This window comes from Phaenicophaeus curvirostris, chromosome 1 (assembly GCF_032191515.1).
Source record: "Phaenicophaeus curvirostris isolate KB17595 chromosome 1, BPBGC_Pcur_1.0, whole genome shotgun sequence".
Lineage (NCBI taxonomy): Eukaryota > Metazoa > Chordata > Aves > Cuculiformes > Cuculidae > Phaenicophaeus > Phaenicophaeus curvirostris.
In genome coordinates, this window is record NC_091392.1 from 41,019,810 (window position 1) to 41,045,713 (window position 25,904).

The 25,904-nt window shown below is 41.3% G+C and overlaps 1 protein-coding gene across 1 annotated transcript in view; it reads left to right on the plus strand.

The window, feature by feature from the left end:
- Positions 1–7,144: 7,144 nt before the first annotated feature.
- ATF7IP (activating transcription factor 7 interacting protein) overlaps positions 7,145–25,904 on the plus strand; it is a 97,061-nt gene continuing 78,301 nt past the window's right edge. Inside the window, exon 1 of the mRNA XM_069854594.1 lies at positions 7,145–7,207. The gene's annotated coding sequence lies outside the window, so the exon portion shown is untranslated. The remainder of the gene's footprint in view (positions 7,208–25,904) is intronic.

The following is a 25,904-nucleotide window of genomic DNA, read 5'->3' on the forward strand; positions in this document are numbered from 1 at the left end:
TTTTACCACAGAGCAAACAATAAAGGAAAATATAGGATTTATTACACAATAGGAACTTTGGGCTCATTTTGATTTGAGATAGGAGAGGGAGGAAAGGTGGCATTTTATTTTTTGGTTTTATTTCTCTCTACCCAAATGTATTTTAATAGGCAATAAATTAAAATAACATTCCCTAAGTCAAGCCTGTTTTGCCAGAGGCAGTAACCGTCTTTATCACAAATATCCTAAGCTTGCCCATCCTATTTTTCCCATTTGTCCTGTTGAAGAGGAGAAGTGAGAGAGCATCTGGGTGGACTTCTGACTGATAGATGAGGTTAAGCCACCATAATCCTTTCTGGTGTCCAACATGGGGCTCCAGAAATTTGAGATAATGACAGTAATTGGGAGAAGTAATGGGTAAAACTCAGACTGGACATGACTTCAAACAGGACCAGTGAATATCATGTATTTTGGTTAATTACCTATCGCAGTATTGGAAGAACTGTTTGGTATTTTCTAACCTACATTTATACAAGAGGTATCGATCTTGTTTTACCACATATTAAAAAGAACCTATAGGAGCAAGTCATGAGAAAGTACTCAGAAAGTGGCAAAACCCACCAGATGACAACTTAAATTAGCAAAAAGCTTTAAAGGCAAGACAATGATTTCTAGCAAAAATAACAGGCAATTTAACACTAACAACCCCCCAGACTTCAAAGGGTTCCTTTCTTCTTGTTTGTTTGGGTTTTTAAATAAGAACAATTGGGTTTTTAAAATTTGGCATGAATATAGTGAGTTTTAAGTTGCCGTTGATTTTCATTTAAAGTCACTGTGGAGAAAATTCGACTCAAGCAGTATATACAACAGTAATAAAAAACCCAATAATTAATAAACAGATCCTTAACAAGCACATTTTTCATTGCACCCTTTTCTGACAGCCAGATTTTTATTTACAAAGCCTCCAGCAAATTAGTATAAGGCCAGCCATCCTGTGGTTAAGACAAAAAAAAGAGACCTTTCAAATACAACAGAGAAGATAATGAGATATTCTTGAGTGCCAATTATTTTGTAATTAACAGTTCTTGGAAAAGTTCACTGAGGCTAAGCCGAAGTATTTACCTTTTTAAGTTGTTACTGAACCACTCTATGTCCAACTCTTCACTGGCAATTTCTTGCAGATACACATCATTAAAAAAATTATTACCACTTGGATTTGTTAACCCATGAGTCTTCCACTTTCTAGAATGATCTAAAGCAGATATTACATTGGGAAAAAGCCCAAGTTTAGAGCTGAGAAAAAGAAATTGAGAAAATAAATTGATTCACCCTGAGGGTAATCCTTTTTAAACAGCATAGAGAGTTTTCTTTTGAAAAAACAGTATTTCCATTTCTAAACATTCAAAAAGGTCAAGTATTTTCACTCATTTAAACTAAACCAGTAACACAACTACACAAAAAAAATCAGCCCACACATTTCTTCCTATGACAAGGTCACTTATTCGCGTTGACCAAGGGAAGCCAGTAGATGCAATCTTTCTGGATTTCAGTAAAGCCTTCAATACAGTCTCTCACAGTATTCTTCTGAACAAAATGTCCAGCATACATCTGGATAAACACATAATGCAATGGGTGAGCAATTGGCTGATGGGTCAGGCTCAAAGGGTAAATGGGGTTACATGAGACTGGTGACCAGTTCTGCAGCAATTCATCTTAGGATCCATCTTCAATGTCTTCATAAATGACTGGGATGCAGGACTTGGAGGTTTACTAAGTTTACAGTTGACAGGAAACTGGGGGAGCTTTTGATACTCTTGAGAGCAAAGAGGCCCTACAGAGGGATTTGGAACAATTGTAGAGCTGGGCAACCACCAAACATACGAAGTTTAACAAGGGCAAGTGCTAGATTTTTCACCTGGAACACAGCAACCCTAGATGTCCCTCCAGACTGGGGATTGAGGCTGCAGAGGAGCCATGCAGAAAGGGATCTGGGGGTTCTGGTCAACAGCAAGGTGAACATGAGCCAGCAGAGTGCCCTGGCAGCCAAGAGGGCCAACTGTGTCCTGGGGTGCATCAGGCACTCCATTGCTAGCCAGTCAAGAGAGGAGATTGTCCTACTCTACTCTGGACTGGTGCAGCCCCACCTCAAGTACTGCGGGTGGTTTTGGCGCCACAGTATTAAAAGGATATGAAGTTACTGGAGAGTGTCCAGAGGAGGAACACAAAGTTGGTGAAGGGTCTAGAGGGGAAGCTGTATGAGGAGCAGCTAAAGTCACTTGTTCTGTTCATCCTGGAGAAGAGGAGGCTGAGAGAAAACCTCATCGTGTCCTACAGCTTCTTCATAAGGGAAGGAGGAAGAGCAGGTGCTGAGCTCTTCTTTCTGGCAATCAATGATAGGACCTGAGGGAATGGCAGGAAGATTGCACTGTGGGAGGTTTAGGTTGGATATTAGGAAAAGTTTCTTCACCTGGAGGGGTGGTGAAGCACTGTAACAGGCTCCTAAGGGAAGCAGTCACAGCACCAAACCTGATAATATTCAAGAAGCATTTGGACAATGCCTCGGACACATGGTGTGAATGTGGGAGTTTCATTAAAAACTTGATGAAAACCAGATTGTTCCAGGGTCACCACATGAATACTTCTACTGATTGAAAATAAACTGCTAGAAAACATATAGCTTTAAGGTTCTCCAGTAAACTAGGTGCTGTTTTTACAACTGGGTTTCACAATTCTCGTATCAGGGAATAAGCGGGACTGTGGAAATAATGCTCTTCTTTCCAACAAACAGATTCCTCATCAGTGCTTAGAACTGATGTAGTTTATAGACCCTTTGGAAAAGGATCTTTCTTTAATAGATTCCAGTTTTCCTTCAAGTCACAATTTGGTAAAATCATTTTTTCTTTCAAACTCTGATAGACTCTTTAGCTAGATGTTAAGCACAAGAATCCACAGTGCTTGTATTTGACAATACCAGTAGCTCAGTGTAGAAGAAACAAATGCAACAAACTGTAAAGACATGTTTTTATCCCTAATCCTTCATCATTGAACTCTGCACTTACCACTGAACTGTATCAATCCTTATGGTACAAAATACAGTTTTCTTATTAAAACTAGAAGTTAAGTTAGTTTGTTATGGCAGAGGTGGAAGATAGCAAAGGGAGAGGACAACTCACAGGAAAAACCTACTTGTAGGTGTTTAACCTAAATGTATCTGCTCAGGAAATAAATGAGTTAGTTAATACAGCAAAGTTACCATAGAGTAAGTTTTATCAGAAAACAGCTGAGAAGCAGAATATTTTCTTCATAATTAGTAGATTTGATTTTAAAAAAAACTACTAGTAAGTCAAAGAAGAATAGAGTAGATTTTGGAATTTTCCCCAAATCCTCTATGACCAGTAAAAGTAAGAGATAATATTAGCATATTTTATGAAAGTCACATTACAGGAAGGTACTTAATCTATAGGGAAAAGTAACCTAAGTGAAAATGCCTTCAATAGCTTCGTAATAAAATTTCCTCAAGTATTTTTGTTACATTTAACATGTTTGTATTCTCGCTATGTTGTTAAGTTTATGTTTTTAGAATGCTTAGGAAATGTCTTAACATATTTTCACAGATTTCTTCCTGCTGGCTGTGCCTTTAGTTTCTGTATTTAAAAAAAAATAATAGAAAAATGACCTTTCATGAAAGAGGTATTTAAATAATGTTCTCTGTTTTCCTTCACCAGAAAGGCGTCATGCAATTCCTTTTTCAGGAATTTTAAACCTCCCTAGTGAAATTCCTAAAGTGCCAAATGAGTTATTAAATCACAAATTATGTTATCAGATAGGGATATTTTCTTACCAGAAATATTTCTGTTAGTGAAATTACTTATTCTGTAATAGAAATTGCTTTTGCCTCAGACAGAAACTGTTTGTAATCAGAGAAGTCATAATCATTCCACCCCATTAGGCTATTATTATGCAAAAAATACTTATCGATTTAGCCAATTACGAAGAAAAATTAACATAAATTTTACTGGTTCAGAAGTGTCATCCATTTACTAAGGTGACCTCTTGTAAATACATTTTCCAACAATGTAGCAGTCCTGAAAACAAAACTAACTAATTTTGTTTGCTTCTTAATGTTTTATCTTTCTATAACTGTTTTGGAGCAAAAAAAATCTATTATATTCCACTTTTGTCATTGTTGTAAAGCTTTGCAAAAAAATTCCACACCCGAAGTTAAATTCTATGCAAATTCTATGTAAAACTTCAAATGTATTTGTTTCCTACCACCTTTCAAGTAACCATTTAATTTATTATTATATTTTAAAAGATATAACAAACCAAACAAAAAACCCTACAAAACCTCCTGCCTTTCTAAACAGCACTTGAGATATTTATAAGCAATATTTAAGAATCCATCGGTCTACCGGGCATTGCAGAAACTTTCCCAAATTATATAAGTGTGAGATTTCAGTGGCAACTTTCATGTTTCTGCATTTCTCTACGAAACTGTCTCTCTGAACTTCTTTCAGAGATTTCTCAGTTTCTATCATTGTCAACCACGCGTAAACTCTGGACAGATAGATTCTTCAGTATTCGAAAGAACAGCAGTGTGTTTGTAAATAGACTTAGAAACACTTCAGGGATTGACAGCGATGTAGATCATCTGGTGATGATCACAATCAACACCATCCCGCCTCTTTAAGTAGTAGTGGATGGGTCCTCTCAGCTGCTGATTAGAGTGTTCTATCACCAAGTGGAGGCAGATGTTAGGCCTGACAAACAGGGTTTTTTCAAGGCGCTCAGATTTTCAGTACAATCCTTTCCTCAGAGATCCAAGAAAGATTTTTGTAATCATTCATTTCTTGGTGCATTTCTATATTTTCTATTTGTTTCTGAGGAAAAAAATCTAGCTAATAGCAGTGAAACCATGCCTACATGCAGACTTGACAAACTGTATGGTTTTTAAGGTGACAAAAACCTTCTTCATTCTCCCTCTAGGTGCACAAAATGCACTGCAGTGCACAAAATACAATGTTGTTGTAGCAGCTTCCATAGTAAATTAAGTTTGGAATAAAAAAGTGATGGCTGTACTAACACCTAGTCTACCGAAAACAAGTATCTTTTAGCCACAAAGCTTCCAATCCTGATTAATTCTCAAAGGATATACATACATGGACTCTGCAAAAGTGCTGACCAGCAGTGAAATTTGAAGTTAAACAACAGGCATGGCTAGGAACTGCTCAGTTCTAGACAGTTCTAGCCTTTTCCTTCTGAAATGCCTTGTCCTCTGTATGCAAAAGCACTGAAGACTCAACTGAAATTAAGTTTCCTTTTTTTTCCCAAGACAAAACATGCCAATATTGCACTGCAGCTCAATAAAACTAGCTGTGAAAGTTTAAGAAGTTACTGTTGCAGGTGTTTACCAGACTTTCTCTCCGAATTTGTCATGCCTGTAGCAAAGACAACAAAGCAAGATGTATGTGCACACTCCAGCAGTTCGAGTTCCTGGGCTGGCACGCTTGCTTACGGATCTGTTGCAGATGTGTTTGTATAAATTTTTGGGCAATTTCCCTCTTCCATCTTGGCTGTGCAATGCAAGCACGGAACAGGGAGATCAGGCAAACTGCCGGGAATGGCAGCATCTTAAAACACTGCCCCTTGATCCCCCAAGCTCTCTAACAATGGCTGTAGGTATTGTTTTACAACGCACAGGAACAGAGTGCCCTGTTCCGTGTGTGACAGACAAAAACTTCATTCATATTTAGCTTATGGCTGAAGAAGATAAATCAGGATGCCATTTTTCACATCTTGAATGGGAAGAATGTGAGCTTTATTGACCCTAACAGGAAGGGACTCTCCGTTACAGGGTTAATTAGGTGACTGTAACTTGAATCTCAGCGCTGGATTAGTGCAGGCATTTCTGCCAAAAACTCTACAAGTGCCCTTCTGTGCTTTTGTTCCCAGGAGCAGCTCCATAAAGGGACAGGCTGAGAGAGTTGGGGTTGTTCAGCTTGGAGAAGAGAAGGCTCTGAGGAGACTTTAAAGCGACCTTCCAGTACCTGAAGGAACTAAAAGAAAGCTGGAGAGGGACTGTTTACAAGGGCTTGCAGTGGTAGGACTGGGGGAAATGGGTACAAACTGGAGAGGGGCAGATTTAGACTAGACATAAGCGGGAATTTCTTCACACTGAGAGTGGTGAGGCACTGGCACAGGTTGCCCACGGAAGCTGTGGCTGCCCCATCCCTGGAGGTGTTCAAGGCCAGGCTGGATGGGGCCTTGGGCAGCCTGGGCTGGTGGGAGGTGTCCCTGCCCATGGCAGGGGGGTTGGAACTGGATGATCTTTAAGGTCCCTTCCAACCCAAACCATTCTATGATTCTACGATACGGCCGCCAGTCTCTGCTAGACCTGACCGGTGCCTTGCAGGACAGACCCGTTGTTGGCAAAAGACCAGCTGTTGGCAATGGCCACCCCTGCCTTTGGCTACAGTACAAAGCGCACCAATTTCAGGCTCAGACTGAAGCGGTTCCCGTGTTTTTCTGATCCTGCCACCCATACCCCGCTGGCAGAAATGGAGTGTCGGTGGGAGCACCTGGGACGAGCCCCACACCTCCGATCCTCTTCGAGCACAGCACTCTTTGGTTGCTCTATGCTCTCGAAACCCAAGGGTGCTTATTAACCCACCCCAACCTCTGCGTTTCGGCCCGATGGGCGCCTGTCACGCAGAGAACCCGCAGGCCAGCGCCCGGGCTCCTCTCCACGGTGGCCCAGCGGGCTTCGGGCAGCCGCTCGCGGGCGTCGGCGAGGCCCCCGTGGCGGGCGGCAGAGCGAGGCCGGCCCGGCGGGAGCCGCCGCGCCCCGCCCCCGCCTTGGCGCCCCCTAGCGGCCGCAGCGCCGCCTCCGGGCCGCGAGGGCCCCGCCCACCGGGGGACGGGGGGGCGGAGCCACGCGCTCATGCAAATGGCCCTCGCGGGGGGCGGCCCCGCGATTGGCCGGCTGCGAGGCGGCCCCCGCCGAGGCCCCCGCGCCCGCGGAGGGGGCGTGGCCAGCGGGGCGAGGGGAGGGGACACGGGGCTGATTTGCATAACGGCCCGGCGCGCGCGCGGGGAAGGGGAGGCGCCGCCGCCGCCGCCGCTGCCCGGAGCGGGTTCCGATTTTAGTTTGAATCTACGGCGGCCGCGGAGGCGGGCGGCGAGGGCTCGGGAGCCGGCGGGAGCCGCCGCGGGACGCTCGCGCTCACAGGTACCGCACCGCCCCTTTCGGGGCGCCAACGGCCGGGCGGCGGCGGCGGCAGCAGCAGCAGCAGCAGCAGCAGCAGCTCCGCGCGGGGCACGGCGGGCAGCGCGCATGCTTCGGGGCTGCAGCTGGGGGTTTTTTTTATTATTAGTTTGGGGTTTTTTCCCCTTTTTTTTGCACACGGCGCCGCCGCCGCGCGCGCGCGCGCTTTCCGCGGGGGAGGGGGGAGGGAGGCGAGGGGGCGGCGCCGCCCGGCGCGCGCGCTGCATGGGAGCACGTGACCCGGCTCCAGTGCAGGCGGCGGCCGCGCATGCGCGGTGGCGTTTTGGGTGTTTTTTTTGGGGGGGGGGGGGAGGTTGTCATTTTTTTTTTTCCGGGAGCGCGGGTGGAGCGGGGGGCGCCTTCTTCCACCCCGCCACGTGCAGAAGGAGACCGGGACCGGGGGAGGCCGCTCGCCTGGACTCCGCCTCGAGCACCGGAGAGGTGAGGTGTGGAGGCGAGGCTGGTGTTAGGGTGGGACGGCGCCTCGAAGGAGGCTCTGCGCTCGCTGTCCGCCGCGGTGCCCTCGAAGGCCCAGAGGGCCGTGGAATGGGTTGGGTTGGAAGGGGCCACAAAGAGCGTCCAGTTCCAGCCTTGGGTGTGGAGTGTGGCGGTGTGTGGGCTGTGGGCGCGACAAGGAGCAAGCCATCCTTTGTGGTACCGTGCTTTGTAGCCATGGTGAACTTCAGATTAAGGTTTCTCAAGTATGTGGACACGCTAATTTATTAGGAATCATAGAATGGGTTGCGTTGGAAGGGACTTTTAAGGATCACCCAGTTCCACTCCTCTCCCTGCCATGGATGTTGAGTGTCACAGTGCATGGGCTGTGAGCGCAATGAGGAGAAAGTCATCCTTCGTGGTACCGCTCTACATAGCGCTAGTGAACTTCAGGTTAAAGTTTCTCAAGTGTGTGGGTGCGCTAATGTACTAGAAATCATAGAATGGCTTGGGTTGGAAGGGACCTTAAAGATTATCCAGTTCTAGCCCCCTCCTGCCATGGATGTTGAGTGTTGCGATGTGTGGGCTGCAAGCGCAACGTGGAGAAAGCCGTCCTTTGTGGTCCCGTGCTTTGTAGCGATGGTGAACTTCAGGTTAAGGTTTCTTAAGAGTGTGGGCACGCTAATGTACTAGAAATTCTAGAATGGTTTGGGTTGGAAGGGACCTTAAAGGTCATCCAATTCCAACCCCCCTGCCTTGGGCAGGGACACCTCCCAGTAGACCAGGCTGCCCAAGGCCCCATCCAGCCTGCCCTTCGACACCCACAGCTTTCCTGAGCAACCTGAAATGAAGGTTTTTCAGGCCATTTTGCATTATTTATGTGATGTCATCAGCAAGCGAGGCCAGAGTGGCGACTCCAGGTTGTCATAGAGGCCCACATAAAAAAAAAAAGTCGCAAAAGTTTAACAGTGTAAGTAGTATATGTATGTAAAGGAGGCACACTTGAACTTCTAATTTTCCATGAACTTTAGCATTTATAATACTGAAACTGTATTATGGTTAGGTGTTTCATGTTTTAATTCTGATGTGATGTTGGGGGCTGTTAAAGGCATAGCATTGTCCACAAGCGGTTTTCTTTTATCAGGGGTATATCCTTTGTATTAAAAGGATATATTAGATGTAAAAAAAAACAACAGACGATAAGTTATATTATTTTATTAGATCTGCTAATCTTTCAGATATCCAGTGGAAATGCCTACATTAGATTATTTTTGTTGCATAATAGTAACCTTAAAATAAATCATGGTATTGTAATATCAGTGTGACCGTTAACACAGATAGACTTGTTGGATGGAAAAATTGGATGGAATTGTTGATGGAAAAAATATTCTCTTAAAAGGAAGGGCTGAACAGCTCCATTGTTCTAGGCAACACTTAGTGAGCTTAATACTGCAGCCTTTATGCAGTCACAGAAAAAAAAGTAACGTTTGTGCATCCAGACACTTTAACATGCTTATTGGCGGAAGTAAGAGTACGCTAATAAATAAGTTTGTCAATATCCCAGATTATACCAGCAAATATAGTAGTATTATGAATAAGTTTAATGGAATTTGCACCTGCAAGATTAGGGTATTGTAGGAGCATGTCTGTCTTTTGCATGTTAAAATATGTTTTCAGCCATTATCTATTATATCAGTATGATCTAGTTACAATTACTGCAGTTATTAATATTTGCTTTTTATTTAGTTTTTTAAAAACAAATGTGTGAAGAATGTGCTTATCTTCTTCTTAAATCTGAAATTAATAAATATGAACTCTGTACACAAACAGCAGTTATAAGTGTAAGGAATAAGTAAGTTTTTCTGATTAGGCCTGTGTAGTCCTACAGGAAGGTATGAAGGAGAATGTTATCTTGAATATTAATAATTCATTGGAGTGGAAAAAATGAAACGTAAAACCCACTGCTATTTGATACATAGTCATGGGTAGATTTCTCAGTTTTCAGGTTTTTGAAATGGGGCTAATGGTAGTTGTCGGGCCCATTGTAAAATAAATTCACTAATGATTGGATGAGGACTCGGAATCATGGCAACTACACCCACTGATTCTTCAAGTCTAGCAGTTATCTTTTTACTTTGTATGCTTCAGGAGAACAAATCAAGTTCCTAGGTGCAAGTAATCCAGAAAGAAATTATGCTAATAATTTTGTATAGTAATGCATTTTTTCAATAAATGCCAAAAAAATAAAATACAGAAAAACCTGTTTTGACACTGTTTATAAATAACTGCTCATTGTGTGTTCTTTTTCAAAGAATCCCAAGAGATCTTTGTCTTCTCATTGTTAGTTTAGTAGACTTACTAGGTTGCTTGGAGTAAGAGGCTTTTTATCAGCTGCAACCTTGCTGACAAGCGCAGCAGTGCTGAACTGATACTTCCTGCGATAATGTGGAACAGTGTTGTATTTTGCTGTATGAAGTAATTTGACAAGACTGCCTTGAATGTTGCATAGCCTTGAAGCGATCATAGCAGGACTGATTCACAGAAGCGTGCAGTAGTTGCATACATCAATTGGAACAGTCATTTTGATGCTGTTATTGAGGGACCTCTTAATTCTCATTTCCTAGCCATTACAAAGTCTCATAATATGTTAATCCCAATAGATATGGACACTAGCCATACTCGTGTTGGCTGACACCTCCGGCTTTAGTTTACATTCTACCCATTTCTCATATATAGAAGATTGACATTAACTGTAGCATGTTAGTTTTCTTACAAAGACTTCTTTAGTAATGCTTCCGTTTGGGGCATAAAGACAGGAAACATGGTATAACATAGATGTATGCTTGTCTCCTGGCATTAGAGGTGATCTTGCCAGCCAAGAGACTGAAAAACCCGTGGAAAAAAAGGTTCAGTTTTAAGTACTGACTTCGCAGAATCTGTTGCAAACAGGAACAGTTTACATGTTAACAAAAAAATTAAATCCTGTTTTAGTAACGGACTCCTAATTAGTAACTAAATCAACATTTCATTGTGTTTGTGACTTTTTGGGAGAAGGCATTTTTTCTTTTACAAACACATAATATTTCCACAGTGAAAAGTCATTGACTAAGTAAGATACTATTTTCCTTCTAAAACAAGAGAAAAAAAAAAAGCAGACAAAACTTCTCCCTGTGTAGATGTTTATAATAATCATTGATTTGGCTTATATGGGTTTATTGTAAGAAATAATATTCATGCCTAAAATCAAGGCTATTCATGGAATGTAGATAGTAAGGCCAAAAGATACTTTACCAGTATGTTGCTTTTGCTTAGCGAGATGAATACATTTTTTCCGTTTGCTTTCCACCTGGTGCTCTATATTGTGAGCTACTTTTATATTTATATTATTAATCTAACTTGAAATTACTGCAGTAACACAGTTGTGCATCACATTTCATAAGGGATATTAGATGAGGATAAGTTGCAAGTTATAAAACTTATGATACATCAATGTGGGGGTTGGGGTTTTTTTTCCCCTCATGGAATATTTTTATATCATATTTCTCTTAAATGCAGTGAAATCTAAGATTATTACCCAAAAGGAGGTTGTAGAGAGGAGGGTGCTGGCCTCTTCTCCCAAGTGAGAGGGGACAGGACAAGGGGGAATGGCCTGAAGCTGTGCCGGGGAGGTTCAGACTAGATATCAGAAAGAAATTTTTCACAGAAGGGGTCATTGGGCACTGGCAGAGGCTGCCCAGGGAGGTGGTTGAGTCACCATCCCTGGATGTATTTAAAAGACAAGTAGACGAGGTGCTCAGGGACATGGTTTAGTGGCGGATAGGAATGGTTGGACTCAATGATCCAAGAGGCCTTTTCCAACCTAGTGATTCTACTTAAGTCATTGAGTTTCTACATACTGAGCTTCAAGACTGAATTTTGGAGAATACAGTGTTGTAGAAGTGTTCTGGATTAGAACCTCCCTAGGTTTTTGTTGAACTTCTAGGACTGGAGGTCAGAATTCACCTTTTGATTTAGATCAAAATCTGGAAATCAAAGTGTATCTATATTTGTCATATAAATTAAATACTATGTCTTAATTTTGTGATGTTATAAATTACTATAAATCCCTGTAAATGGAAGGTGTTCAATATATGACATTCAGAGTAAGCATCATAGAGCTATAACTGACTCAGAAGACATTTTTGAATTTGTTGTAAACTTTTGATTTAGTAGTAGGTCTTGGTTAAGAAAAGCTTCAGTGCAGTGGGTGATTTTAAATTAATTGTAACTAAGTTGTTCTCCAGCCTTCATGCATTTGTTTTTGAGATACTTGTCTTTTGGGCATTTGAACTTCAAGCATCTTTTAATTTATTCCTCTGAATCTTTACAGTATTATGGAAGATGATAACAATCAGCTGTTTTCATGTATGTGGCATCTGCTTTTTCTTGTGTTACTAATCTTGCTTTTCCTTTTGCCCTTGTATTAGCTGGTGTTTGGTCTATTTCAACAATTTTCAGTTTAAAATACTAACCGTGGTGCTGATGAGCACATCAGGCAACTACTGCTGGCATGATTAATCAGTCCTGAAACAATCAACTGTATTAACTGCATTTCTGCTGCCAACGGAAGTTTCGACATTTTCTTAGAAGTAGAAGATGGGGAGAACGTGTTCTACTTTTCGAGGTGGTGTACCATGCTGGGTTAATTTTGCATCACAAAGACTATTTTTTGTAGCAGGTTAAGAATAATTCAACATTAATTTCCTTTAAGATTGCCTCATGTGCACTTGCCGTTATTTTGTTTTAAAATAGCCATATTTGGATTTTGTAGAAGAGGTGTACGTGATGAAGTGAGGCAGATACAGAGGAGCTCCCACCTGATCCACTGTTTCTTGGATCTCAGTGGGCAACGGGCACTAGTGAACAGATATTAAAGAGGAACCTGTATGTTAAATTCTGCTTGCCTTAAAATGGTGTATTTGTTTGATAAGCCCTCTGCACACCTTCCCCGTCCCCTCAGGTTCCTAAACCAGTTCTTTAGGAAGAAACTACTTAGTGTTACAACAAAATTTTAGCAGAATTGCTGAAGGGATTCTAGAAATGTCTCTTCTTTGAAAAAAGCTTGTGTAATATACTGCATTATTTAGGAAGAATTGAGATACTGGAGTTCTGTGGGCACTGAAGTTCTGGAGTGTTCATGGGTTTTTTACTAGCTTTTCTTTATTTATAAAGTGGACTTTGTTCCCCCTCCCCCCCCCAAGTAAAACTGTTTTATTACAAAATATTTCAAAACAGGCGCTGCTGTAAACAGGTATAGATCAGTTTCTTGCGCTTTTTCTTTATTTTAAGGACTGAAATGAGGGTGCTTTTAAAAGCATTCCCTAATGTTTGTCAATTCTGTGCGTGATCTGGTTCTGCATCTGTGGCTCTTAATATGTGACCTGGATTCCGAACTGCCTGGAGTTGGGAGGGATTTGGAGCATGTGATACAAATCCCGCATCCCTTGGTTTATTTTAGTGTTCTCTCTACCAGCTGTGCTCTGAGCAGCCGCAGTGTTGCAGCCGTGCATTAACCACCTCCTGCCTGTCAAACATTTACTCTGCCCCCCCCTCTGCCTGTGCAGTTCTGTTGCAGTGCGGCAAAGAGGGAGGCGCTTTCCTGTACAAATGTTTCACCCACTGTTGAGTGGCCGCTCTGGAGTGCGCACTGCAGCCATCTTAATGGCCTTTTCCGTGCAGCTGAGGCAGTGCAGTTTCAAAATGGCTGCCGGAGGGCTCCTGGCTGCAGCAGGGGAGCATGGCTGCATGCAGATCAGCAGGGCTGCTGGCGTCACGTGCACCGGCACGGCTCTGCTCAGGCAAAACTGACTCATCCTGAGCTGTCTCATAGCCTAAAAGATTTTCCTTTTTTTTTTTTCTTTTTTTTTTTTTCTGGCAGTGGTAGGGTGCGTTTTGTTTGGTGTTTTTTGTTTTCCCTCCCCTCTCGCTGAATTAGTTCATAGACCTCTATCCTTTCTCAGTTTCAGGGCAGATTGGGTGGGACATGAGAAGTCAAAGATCATACCCGTATGTCTTGCTAATTAAATTATTTAATTTTTGGCTTACTTCCTTACCAGGCCAGAAGAGCTGTTGCTTTATGTTGCCCTTTCGCAAAAGTTTGCCTCATACTTAAACTAAAATATAAAATAACCAAAATGAAACTTTATTAAATTTTTGTAACCACGTGGTTAGATTTGTATTTGCTTATCGTATTTTCAACATATAACTTTTTCCAAGGGTAGGCAAGAACTACAAGACCTGCGTGAATGCATTGGAATAGTAATGAATAAGTGCTATGAAAATGTAATGAATAAATAATAAAAATAAATTTAATGAATAAATAAATGTAAGCTATTTTGCAGTTAGCAGTTATTTGCTACTCAAGAATAACACTGCCGTAAACTCTGCAGAACTGCTGTAAATTCTGAGGAACTACTAACCTTGAAAGTTTCAAGGTAAATTATTTCTTTTGTGTAACTTAATTGAAAAATGTGTTTCAAAGTGCTGTTGGTTTCACATGGACTAGTCTTTTCCCGTGTGTATTACTGGTTGGTAGCATAGCTATCCATCATCCTCAACACTCATTAAAGGGCAGTTGATAGGTATCAGTCTCCAGGGACGTGAAAACAGGAGAAAAGCAGCACTCTGCTTTTTTCAGTTGGGGAGATTCTGGATTCACTCATTTACTTATTTTATATCTGTGGCAAATACCTAGTTAGGGTCTTTATGGCATCTGAAGCTGGATACGAGTTAATTTACAGTAACTGAATAGGGAGTTACTTGAAGTTGTCCAGAAATCCATCCGGAGCAGCAGATGAGCATTACTTATCAGTATGTAGCTTACGTATTTTCCTGTCTGAAGTTGAACTTAGTGCTAAGGATATACAAGTCAGTACTAAATGTCTAAAAGTTTAGTCCTTCCTTTATTTTTTTGCACATAATTTGGTGCTTTTAGCACAGTCTGTAACAAAACACTCGATGATTAGATTAGTTTTTAATTGTCTGTTTCAGTAAATGATGTTGTATAGTTAACAACAATACACTGTTTATAAAGAAACAAAGTACTCTGGGTAGACAGTGGGCATCAGTTTCTTGGGAGGTGTGGTTTCTCCGTGGTTACTGTTTGCATTTGGAATGAAGAAATAATTGAAAAAAAAATCTGTAAAATACAGGATTTTAAGCCTAGGTTGGTTGCTGACTTCAGCTAACTGTAAATTTGTAAGTAACTGGGCATAGGATCTTCCTGCTTTAGGATAAAAGATCAGCAAGAGGAATAATGCGAATGTGTGGTCATGGGTGATAATAAAACTACCTACTGCTTTCCATCAGTTGTTTTATTGCTAGTGGAATTTTGTTTAGTGGATATAATTTAACGCAGGTTTTAGTTTATAGTGGCTTTTCTTGATTGAATTGGATAAAATCGTTACAATTCTGAGAACATTTGTGCACTACTGTTGTCGGGTTTTCACACAATTCTACTGAAATGTATTTATCTTGATAAAATGTGAAGTTTTGGCATACATTTGCCTCATCTAATGAATGCAGATTAATAATGCAGTGAGATTTCCTTCTTCCCATCCCCCAAAGAGTAATCTTTCTGGTTTTCTGCAAGATATGCTGAGTCGGGTCCTGGTTTTATAAAGGATTCCTGAAGTTTGTGTGGTTTTTAGTAAGTTATTGTTGTTGATTAAATCCAGATGTTAATAGCTCCTATTGTTCAAAGCAAGCAGGAACAATTCATTCTTTACAATAAGTTCACCAAAATCCTACTGTGTAATCATTGAAGGAGGTGAAATTTTATGTCTAAAATGTACTTTACCATGCACATCTTGTGGTGGTTTCATTGTTGGTTTGGGGTTTTTGATTTTTAAAGGCGCATATAAAAATGTTTCATTAAAAAGTGAGTATATAGAAATTGTCAAGTGCTATTGGTTCTCTTGGTTTGGGGTTGTTAACCTCTTTAATGGAATGATGAAAAGCACTGTATTTTTTGTTATGCACTGTAAGGAGTGTTCTTAACATGTATTACACTTGAGTAAAATACTGTACATTCACACCACGTCTTTCATGCAGCCCTTTTTGCGCCTTTTTTGTTGATCGTGTTTTCTCCTGTAAGCTGAGTAAGCTTACTGGCATTTTACAGAAAAGGCACAGAGAGATTGCCAGAGTACAGAGGAAAGCTCTTTCCTTGATGTCTTCCTTCCCTTTGGTTATGGTTTACTTTGTTCTTTAACAGGCTGTTGTGAAAACAGTATCTGTGGAAGTGTGGTACAAAAAGACTGGCTCAGCTGGGAGCTGTATTATTTTCTTGTAATGAGCTGGGGTGTATGGTGTGGTTTAGGTGTTTTTTGGGTAGGTGTATTTTTGGTTGGTTTTCTTTGTTTCCTAAGGTGGGTGTTGGAATGCATAAAGTGTGGTTGGTTTTGAAAGCTATGTTGCATATGTAACGCACCCCTGTTTCCCAGAATCCAAGTACACTGTAGTAATGCTTGCTGTACAGTCATATACTGATAGCTGACAGCATGATCTCTTCCCTGTTCCGTCCCATGGCATTAAGAGTTTGTTCTTTAGTAGTCAAAAAGAAAATTAAAAACACAGATTTACTTGTATGGGAGCAAGGCACTTTGGTGGATGCTAAGAAAAAATAAAATATGCTCTTATTATATATATTAATTAGATGTTCATTATCTGAATTAGTAATAGTTGTGTATAATGAATTAATGACTTCAACTGTATTGATTGCTATACATTTTTAATGCACAGTGCATTGACAGACTCTGCTCCCTGTTCATGTGTCTGCATTTTCTCCACTGCTGAGACCTGCTGCATGCTAGAACAAATAGTTTTGTACTGCTCGCAGGTAAACATGAAGGATAGGCTTTCAGAAGGAAATAAATTGCTAACAGGGTAGCAGTCGCAAATACTCATTGGCTTTCAAAGTGAAATACTCAACAATACTTTACCCTGAAGGAGTGTTTAAGATTCACATTTTTTTAAACTCATTTTTTTCCCAAATGGTGTATTTTGTTATAAGAAAATGGTTCTACTTTATTTTCATTTGTACTCCAACTATTTGGATAGCTTTTCGTTACAAAATCATATTTTTTGAACCACTCTAACACAGTTTGATTATTTCATATGGTCCTCGAATTGTCTCAGTTTGCACAGCTGCATCTTCTATTTTGGTAGATATTTGGGAGCAGACAATTTCAGGCTGGGTTTGAAACAAACCGGAATGGACGGCCGAATGAACAGTGCTGTTCAGTGCATGCAAACCCCTTGCAAACAGCTGACTTGTTATGTTCCTTTGCTACTAGAAATAAATAGTTATCAAGCACTTAGAACTGGTTTGAATCTTAAGTATTTATTTATTAATAGACATAATGTGATTAAATTGGACCTTTATTTTTAGCTGTAAGCTTTACTATGTTTTCTTAAGAATGTAGTGTCAAAGAAATTGTGACTAAGCAAATGTTACTTTTTTTCTTTATCATCCTGATGTGCAGGTTAAGATCTGTCAGATTTTCAGTATATGTTTAGTAAATAACAAAATTTTTCATGTAAATTTGAGCAAAAGGTGTTTTGATAGAGTCAAAATGAGTATCTCCCTTTTCTAAAAGAAAGGAGGTACAACACTAGACTCAGATACTGCCTAGAAGTTACCCATTTTAGACACCTGCTCACCCCTTTTTCTGCGGTAGAAAGGCAGATACAACTAGCATCACCCCTTGTCGCCTCCCCACCGCCCCCCCTTTTGCTTCTCTACTTGCTCCTTTTGTTGACAGAGGCTTTGGCTGTAAAATATCTTGAAATGAAGCACACTGGCTAAGATATTGGGTTGACAGACAGTTCTCTGCTTCAGAAATTAGTATAATTTTCTGTGCCTTTCAAGGACCAACATGAGGGAACTTGGGTGCTACCAAACTTCTGGCTGACTACTATGCGGATAGTGTGTTCTGTTTCATGCTTCGGGGAGAAGTAGTTGGGGAGGAGGGAGAGTGAACTGGGTATGTGTTGCCTACAGGTCTTCCATTTTCTTTTGTTCTGCGGTGGGGAGTGTTTTTCCACTTTCTTATTTTTCAAAGTAAGCTACTAGTGACAGATTTTTCTTTCAGACAGAATTGGGGTTTTTTTCTTTCAGACAAAACTTGTCTATGAAATGCTTTCATATCTCATTTTGGGTCCGATTTAGGCAAGTCATTCTGTACCTTTCTAACTGGAGGTGAGTCAACTGACATTCAAAACTTGAGGATGTTGTCTTTGACCTGTACCAACTGAAGCCATAGACTGAACTGTAATTATTACTCATACAGTCGGGCTTATAGCTTTTGGCTGTAACATCTTCTCTCTGATGGAAGAACAGGAAAACAGGGTGCTTGTTGGAAAAAAACCCACTAAAAACCAGACAAAAAACCAAAAATAATTATTTGTAGCAAGCAAAATTGATGATGAGGACTGTTTCGATCAGCATTATTTTTATTTCAAACAAAACTAGTGATGATAGAAACTAAACAACCAAAAGAAACCCCTCACCCCCCCCAACCCGAAACCGGAACCGCCCCCCCATCCCGCGGGGAGCGGCAGGGGGCGCCGCGGCCGCCCTGGGCTGCGCTCCCCCCGCGCCCCTCCCCGCGGTCCCCGCGCTCGTCCCGCCCCGCGGCGCCCGCGCGGCTCGGGCAGCGCTCGCTCCTCCTCCCCGGCACCGGCCCGAGGGTGGGGCGGCGGCGGAGCCTCCCCCGAAGGTTCTGGAAGCCGGGTGGCGCCTCCCCGGCGGCGAGCCGAGCGCTCGCCCGCGGGGCTGCCGGCAAGCGCCGGCCTGGACTCGCAGTGGAGCCCGGAATGGCAAAGCCGCGCGGGAAGGCTCCGGCGTTGCAGCAGCCTGGCGAGAGACGCGCCGTGCCGCCGCAGCGCGGGGGGGCGGGGCTGGGGGGTTGGCTGGGCTGCCTGAAAGCAGCATTGGTGCGCTTTGTGTTTAAATTCCCAGGCTGAATCATCGCATCTGGTGATTCATTCTGCAGCACTTCAATGCACTGACGCGTGCAAATCTGTTTCTGAAACTGAAATGAATCAAAAGGTCCGTGTGATGTAGAAGACGAGCAATTCCAGACCACTTGTGTTGTTCATGTCTGACATTTTAATGTGACAGTAATTCTGGAAAAATAAATATTTTTCTCTTATTTTAGGTTTTTGGGTACAAGGGTTGAGGATGAATTGTAGTTATTTTCATTACTAAATATTTCCAGTTCCAAAAATGGTGTCTTCTTGACATTACAGATGAGCAAATTGTGTTATGCTCGAATAACCTAGAGCCAGCCATGCAGCAAATTACACCGACAGTGGAAAAGGGAACATAAAAGTAATTTAACTATGTAGCCTTGAGAGTGTTGGCATTCTAAAGCGGAACAACGCAGGGAACTAGAAGAGGCCTGGTGCAAAAAGTTGGCGCTCCTGGTCCAGGGACACTCTGCCTTTGCCCTGCTGGAATAGACAAGCACCCCTGTCTCTTACCACTTCCCTTTTCTACTAAATGGTGCCAGGCTGCAGCTACAGCAGTGCTGCTGGATGTGTGGCTAACCAGATTTTACTGTATTTAACTTATTTTGTCTGGAGTCTCACAAATTCATGGTTATAGTTGGTATAATAAATAGTATGTTTATTTGCATGGAGCTGTTTCATGCTGCAAGAGTTTCTTATAAAGCAGTAAATGACAGGAGAAGGGTATGGGCGAATGATTTGTCTTTTACGTATGCACGTTTAATAAAAAACCTGGCTTCTTTTTTTCCCCCCCAAAAAAGTACAGTGACTTTTAGAATAAGCATTTGTAAAATGTAATTTATTTATTAAGGTAATTGAACTTTGAGTGGAAGGAAGAAGGGAAGAATTCAGAAATAGATTGTTTGAAGTGAGAGTGAGGCTGAAATCCAAGCTTCTGTGTTTACCTGTCACTGTACCTCTTAGGTAACTGACAAGATAAAGTGCACAGCTCTGGATTGGGGATTCTTTTTCTTCATCTGCCTAATGAAGAAAAATTAAATGTGTAAAACAGCAAATAAAACAGCTAGACATTGCCTGTCAGAATTAGATTAAGAATGGTTCTCTCCTACATGGAGCTTATTTTTAGTTGTTATTGGTAGGGGTAGGCTGCAAAATACTGGAAATATCTGTTTAAGGAAAGCTGGTTATTGAACATCCTATTATTTTGATATTATTTCAGTTCCTACAGAGCACTCACCAGCACTGCTGTGAACAGTGCAGAGTCCTGCTAGGAACAGGCTTCAAGGTGGAATTTCTTTTGCAGCAACTAAAGTTTGTCAGTTTTCCTTTATATAAACAGCAGTTGCAGCACTTCCCTTTTGACTGGCCTATTAGTAAGGAAATAAGTAGAGGATATATTCTAGAACCCGGTGGGGGTGGGGAGGCTTTGCCCAGCAGCATCCTGCTGCAAGTCAGTCTGGAAAGGAGGCGGCCTCTATGGGAAGGTTTCCTGGCTCCGCATCGGCGGCAGCTAACACGTGTCCTGGACTTCTGCACAGGGATTGCAGGAGCACGCAGGTTTCTGGACCGAAAGAACCACACCGACACAAGTGAAAAGATGCACAAAGGAACCTAGGTGTAATTAGATTGTTGTGAAGTGAAAACGCAAGGGAAATTTCAGTTTCCTTCTGCTTTTTTTTTTTTTTTTAGCCTGTCTTGCACTGTGCTGTTACGAGTATATGCTTGCTGGCAGCACTGTGTGGTATGTGGGAGGTACTTCACTGCACATAGTTGCTGCAGTGCTCATAGTTGGCAGCACGGAAGGCGGTAGGAAGAGTGCGACTGCAGGCAGTTGCAGTTGCAGCGTGAGGCTGTGGCACGCTCAGAGCTGCAGGGGCACTCCTGACGCGTTCTGCCACTTGTGTTCCAGCAGGCTTTAACAAGCAGACCTAGGCTGCTGCCTGAGAGGTACAACAGCATAGCTCAGGCTGGCTAAAAAAATAGTACTCATGCTGCTGTGTAAACAAAACAAGGTCTTAGTATCAAGATGGCTGACTTGGAAGTCTGATTGCAGCTCAACATACTTATGCAAATGAGCTGCGTGTCAGTGACTTATTCAGAGGAGGAGACTCATTTTGCATGTGCTACCTTCTCGCCAGGTAAGAGAAGAAACTCATTTTCTGCATTATTGTTTTAGAGGCCTTCGAAGAGACTTTTTCCCCCATCCTCCACTTTGGCATAATGCCAGGAATTAAATCTAAGTATAAGAGGTGTTTTCTGGGAAGCCCAGGTGTCATTTGTTCTTGCTGTAATTATTTTTGGGTTGCTGTTGTTACAGGGAATGTCAGCTAGCAATTACTGTAAAATGTTTACTGAAGTAAAACTGAAGACTTAAAAAAATATTAGAAATTTGACTATGTAGGTTTTGCTTCTAATGTTACTGATCTTATTTGGTTCAAACCTCTGCTGTTTCCCTGCTGTTATTTTTTGTCTCTTTAGTGACACCAGTCGATGCACATGGAGGCTTAGCAGTACTATAAGCTTACCCCTGAAAAGGGTGCAGAATTAAGAAGGGTGAATCCACCAGTGATGGGTTTTTTGCTTCATGGTAATAAGAAGAAACTTCATTATCCAGGTTGTAGTTTGAATTCTCTTCACGTGAGATGGCAGAGCTGTTAAAAGCATTGGACACTGAACTGTTGTCCATGTATCTTTTAGCATAAATGCGCATTTGCAAGTGCATTTATGTAAATTTTTTAAAGGTGTGTTCTTAAATAAGGAAACATCAGAATATATTTATCTAGTCCCGTGTCCTCTCAGAAGACAATAAGTTTGCCTTAGAGCAGCAAATTTTAAAAAAATTACAGTACTGCTAATTACATTATATACTGTATTGTTGTTATGCATGTAGTGCATAAAATGATTGCATAGGGCAGATGTGCTAGTTTTGCACAAATGAATTTGCATTGTTTCAGTTTTACAGGTCAAAGAAGTTGTGAGAGGTAGGGAGACTGGAAAGGGGAAGTGGTAAAGGAAGATAACTGGGTCTGGGAAATCTTTGAGCTGGAGAAAAGAGACCATTTGAGTCGAATGAACAGGCCAAGGAAAACATGGTCACTTAAAGGTAGACAGCAGCTCAAGATACGGATGTGAAACTGGAAGGGCCTGATTCAGTTGAAGGAAAAATTAGATTAGTCAAAGACAATAAAAAACTAAAAGGCCGAAGTAGATTATTTGATCTTAAAATAGCAGTGATGAGGACCAAAAGTATTGGAGCCATTCTGAAATGATCAATGAATTAACAGACTAGAGTGAATAGAGAAGATGTAAATATGCTAAGAACAAGAACTCTAGCTGGTGGATATTGAGGATAGGGAATTTAGTGATAATGGAGAAAGGTGTACTGCTTTGATATGGCAGAGTAAGATGCTGTATGCCAACAGCTTGAGCCAAATGAGGCTTTTTGTACATATCGGCGGTTTCAAAGAAAACGAGACCTTCTTTTTTTTTAGTGATGGCGTAAAATTTCATATGGGGGACACAGCTGCGCTTGTTGTTTGCAATTCTGATTATATGCATGTCCAGACTAAAAAAAGTACAAAAATGGTGTTTGGCGGGAGCACGTGTGTGTGATAAAGTATATAAATAGGTATAGTGTAGGTTTCCCCAAATGAAGTATGTTATAAACAGCAATTAATGACTGTAAAGGTTGTCCATAAAGGGCAAATTCTGTTAAAATCAGTCTTGCTTCCATTGCAGTGCAAAGGAAGCAGTTCAGGGCCCCTCCCTCCTTTTCTCTAAAGTGCAAGTGTGAGGATGGCAGAGGAGAAATGGCACTGGCTGGGGCATGAAAAATGTAGAAAACTGATTTAAAAAACCAAAATGTTTCCTGGAGAGAACCTTGACTGGTAAAACAAAGGATAGCAGAGGTGAGATATTCACCTAAATTACTGTTAGAATTATTTTTCATTTTTTAACAATGATAACATGATTCATAGTGAAAGAGAAATTGCATAAGATTGCAGTAAATACTTCGGATTTTTTTTTAAATTGAAGTGAGATTACGTGATCGTATCTCGTGGGTAACTTGTGTACTTAAAATCAAGACGTTACGGGGAAAATACTGAGGAGTCCTTGATATCATTTCTTAACAAAGGCTGTAAGTGAGTCTTTGTAATCTGCCCGTAGGAGTTATAAAAGAACTGATTGAGAGTATTTGTTTTCTGAAAGTAACTTTTTCTCCCAATAACTCTTGAAATGCAATGGAAATCCCAGAAATTTTGAAGACTCTGACTTCTAAAAGGCCAAGCAAGATTACCTAAAGTGTCATACCAGTCCTGGGGAAAAATAATGCAGGGACAGCTGAGGGATTTGGTAAATGTGAAAGAATATTATCAGAATTAATGCTGAGATGGTTTAATGGAAATAAAAAATTTTTTTTGAAAAAATTCCTAATGTAATTTGTTTTAGAAGGTGGTTCCTTAGTGTAAATACCAAATACATGTAATGCAATTATGCTGTGATACAGTCTTTTTCGTAAGTAACAAACCATTCCCATTATCCCAACTCTGTCTACAGTTTACAGTCCTGATGTCCATAGGATTTTTTTACAATGTTGAAAAATTAGGAAGGGTCATGGGAAAAGGCACAAAAATCACTGTAAGAGACATTAGATTCTACACATTTTGGCCAACAAGAAACAAGTTTGTTCTGGTAGCATAGAATTCTGGAGTCCTGAAACTGATGAATTCTTTGAAGGTGTCTTCAGCTGCTGTTTGGCTGGAGAGAACCTTCTCTTGCAGGAAGTTGTCAAGGTACTTGAAAATGTGGTAGTGGGAGGGAGCATGAGTAAGCTGGGTGAGGTAGAGTTTCATAGCCCAATTTGTGCAGCTTCTGCAGAGTCAGCCACGAAGAATGCAGTCAGGTGTCGTCATGGAGAAGAATTGGTCCTTTTTGATTGAGCAGTGTTGGACGTAAAAGTTGCAGTTCTTGATGTGTATTGTTGACTTCCTGGCAATATTTCTCTGCTGTGATGGTTTTGCCAGAACTCAAGGAGCTGTAGTGGTTGATTACAGTTGCGCCAAACAGTGACCATAACCTTCTTTTCATGCAGCTTTGGTTTGGGGAAGTGCTTCGGTGCTTCTCCGCAGTCCAGACACTGTGCAGGACACCATCGGTTGTCATATGGACTCAGTTTTCATCATACGTCACAATATGATCAAGAAGTTAATCAGTTTAATTGCGCAAAAGAAGTACAGAGCAGACTTCGTTATTGCGGGGCTTTTTTTGGTTTTTTTGTCAGCTCATGTGGCGCTCCTTTGAGCTTTTCGATTTTCCCATTTGGTGCAAGTGTCTAGCAACTGTTGACTAGCCAACATTTAGTTTTTCTGCAACCTCTTGAGTTGTTTTTGTGGGTCCACTCAATACTGAGCCTCAACTGGTTGTTGCCTGTCACAGAAGGACATCCACAACCCTCCTCATCTTCAAGGTTCTCATTTCAGTTATGAAATTTTTGTAACAGTTGTCAAGCTGTACATTTATTGATGATCCCCTGGCCAAATGCTTGGTTGATGTCACTAACAGTTCCCGCTGCTTTATGTCCCTTTTCAAATTCATCCAATGAAAGAACTCAAATTTGCTTTTCTTCCATATTTAATTTAGAGAGCAATATAAAAAAAGAATGACAGTGGAAAAAAACCCATTCTCATAAATAAGTAGAGTAAATTTCATGTTTTAAGGTGGTATACTACTTGTACACAGTTAAATAAAAGCTTAATCAAAAACAAGCATCACAGCTTACAGTGACAAAGCTGGTAATTATTTTTGCACCAACTTAATATTTCTTCTTGTCAGTATGCTGTGCATGTCTGAAACCAGTCTGGCTTCGTCTTCTCTGTGAATGCTGATGAGATTGATGAGAGAAATGAGTTCTCACTTAGCTATTCTTCTTGCTACACAAATTCAGCTCACTGGTCTCACCTCATCTGTGGTTTTCTAAAGTCCTTAACCATACTGGTGGTCCTCCACTGGACCTGCTTATCAGTATCTCTTTGATGTTCAGGGTCCCAAACGTGGATGTATCGTACTTCAGATGTAGCTTCACAGGTGCCAAGCAGAGTGGAATAATCATTGCCTCTGATCCACAGGTTTTGCTTTTGCTTATGCAGCCCAGTCTTGAGTTTTGAAAGGAAGAATTAGTATAAAGCAGTAATTCCATGTTCCTTTAGAAAGCAAATTGACTACTAAAAGAGATTCTCCAGTAAAGGGGTGCAGGGGGCGGGGAGGCAGGTGGAGTAATATTTAAAAATGGTGTGTTTTGTTTTGTTGGGTTTTTTCTTTTAATTATACTGTGTGTGAGTAAAGGAAGCACTGAATTATTTTTTCTGTCTCTTTCCAGAAAGACATCTAGTCCTGATTTGAAGGCAGGCTTGAAAGAGAGGCCAACCTATGGCACTTAGATGGTAGATGGATTACATGGCAGAATGCTGACATGAAGTCTTCCATGTAATCCAAATTTCTGATTATTGAATGCAGTTCCCTAGTAGAGACCGTTACAACCTTTTATTGGTATTTTGGCTTGGAGCTGGATACATGTTTAGCCAAAACATGCCCAGCCTTATACTTACGTGGTGACACCCTGACACCTCACAAAAGTTGTCTAGCCCTTCTGCCCAAGCATAACTTCTGAACCATCTCATTTTGTGGCTCTTAGCCAGATAAGGCATTTAGATTATGAGGTCAAAAAACTAAGCCAGCCTTCTGCTAGCCAAGTGCCTTTCTGGTTTCAGCAAATGGATGGCTAACAGCATTTAATGGTCTGATAAACCTGGAAATGGTTTGTTTTGTTGTCATGTCATACAGTATCTTCCTTAATTCAAACCACGTGGTGTTTTTCACCAGATGTATTGCAGGTGTTCTGGATGTTTTTGTTGTCACCCCCGCACTCTCCCTTCAGAAAGGACAGTGAGCAAGGCATAATTGCCATGCTGCAAAGTTTCTGTTGAATGAAAATTAAACCAAACTAAGCAGATATTTTCTAAGCTTTATAGCTTGCTCAAATAATTGCTTCTTGATGTGCAATACGTTTTAAATTCCAAAGAATAGAGATGGTCCTGAAATAAAGCTTTTTCAAATTGAGTTACAGCTGGATTTCAGAGTCTTCATATTTAAAGTTCACAAGTATATTGTCACATGCTGTCAGAACATGGCAATGCTATGTGTTTTACAAAATATG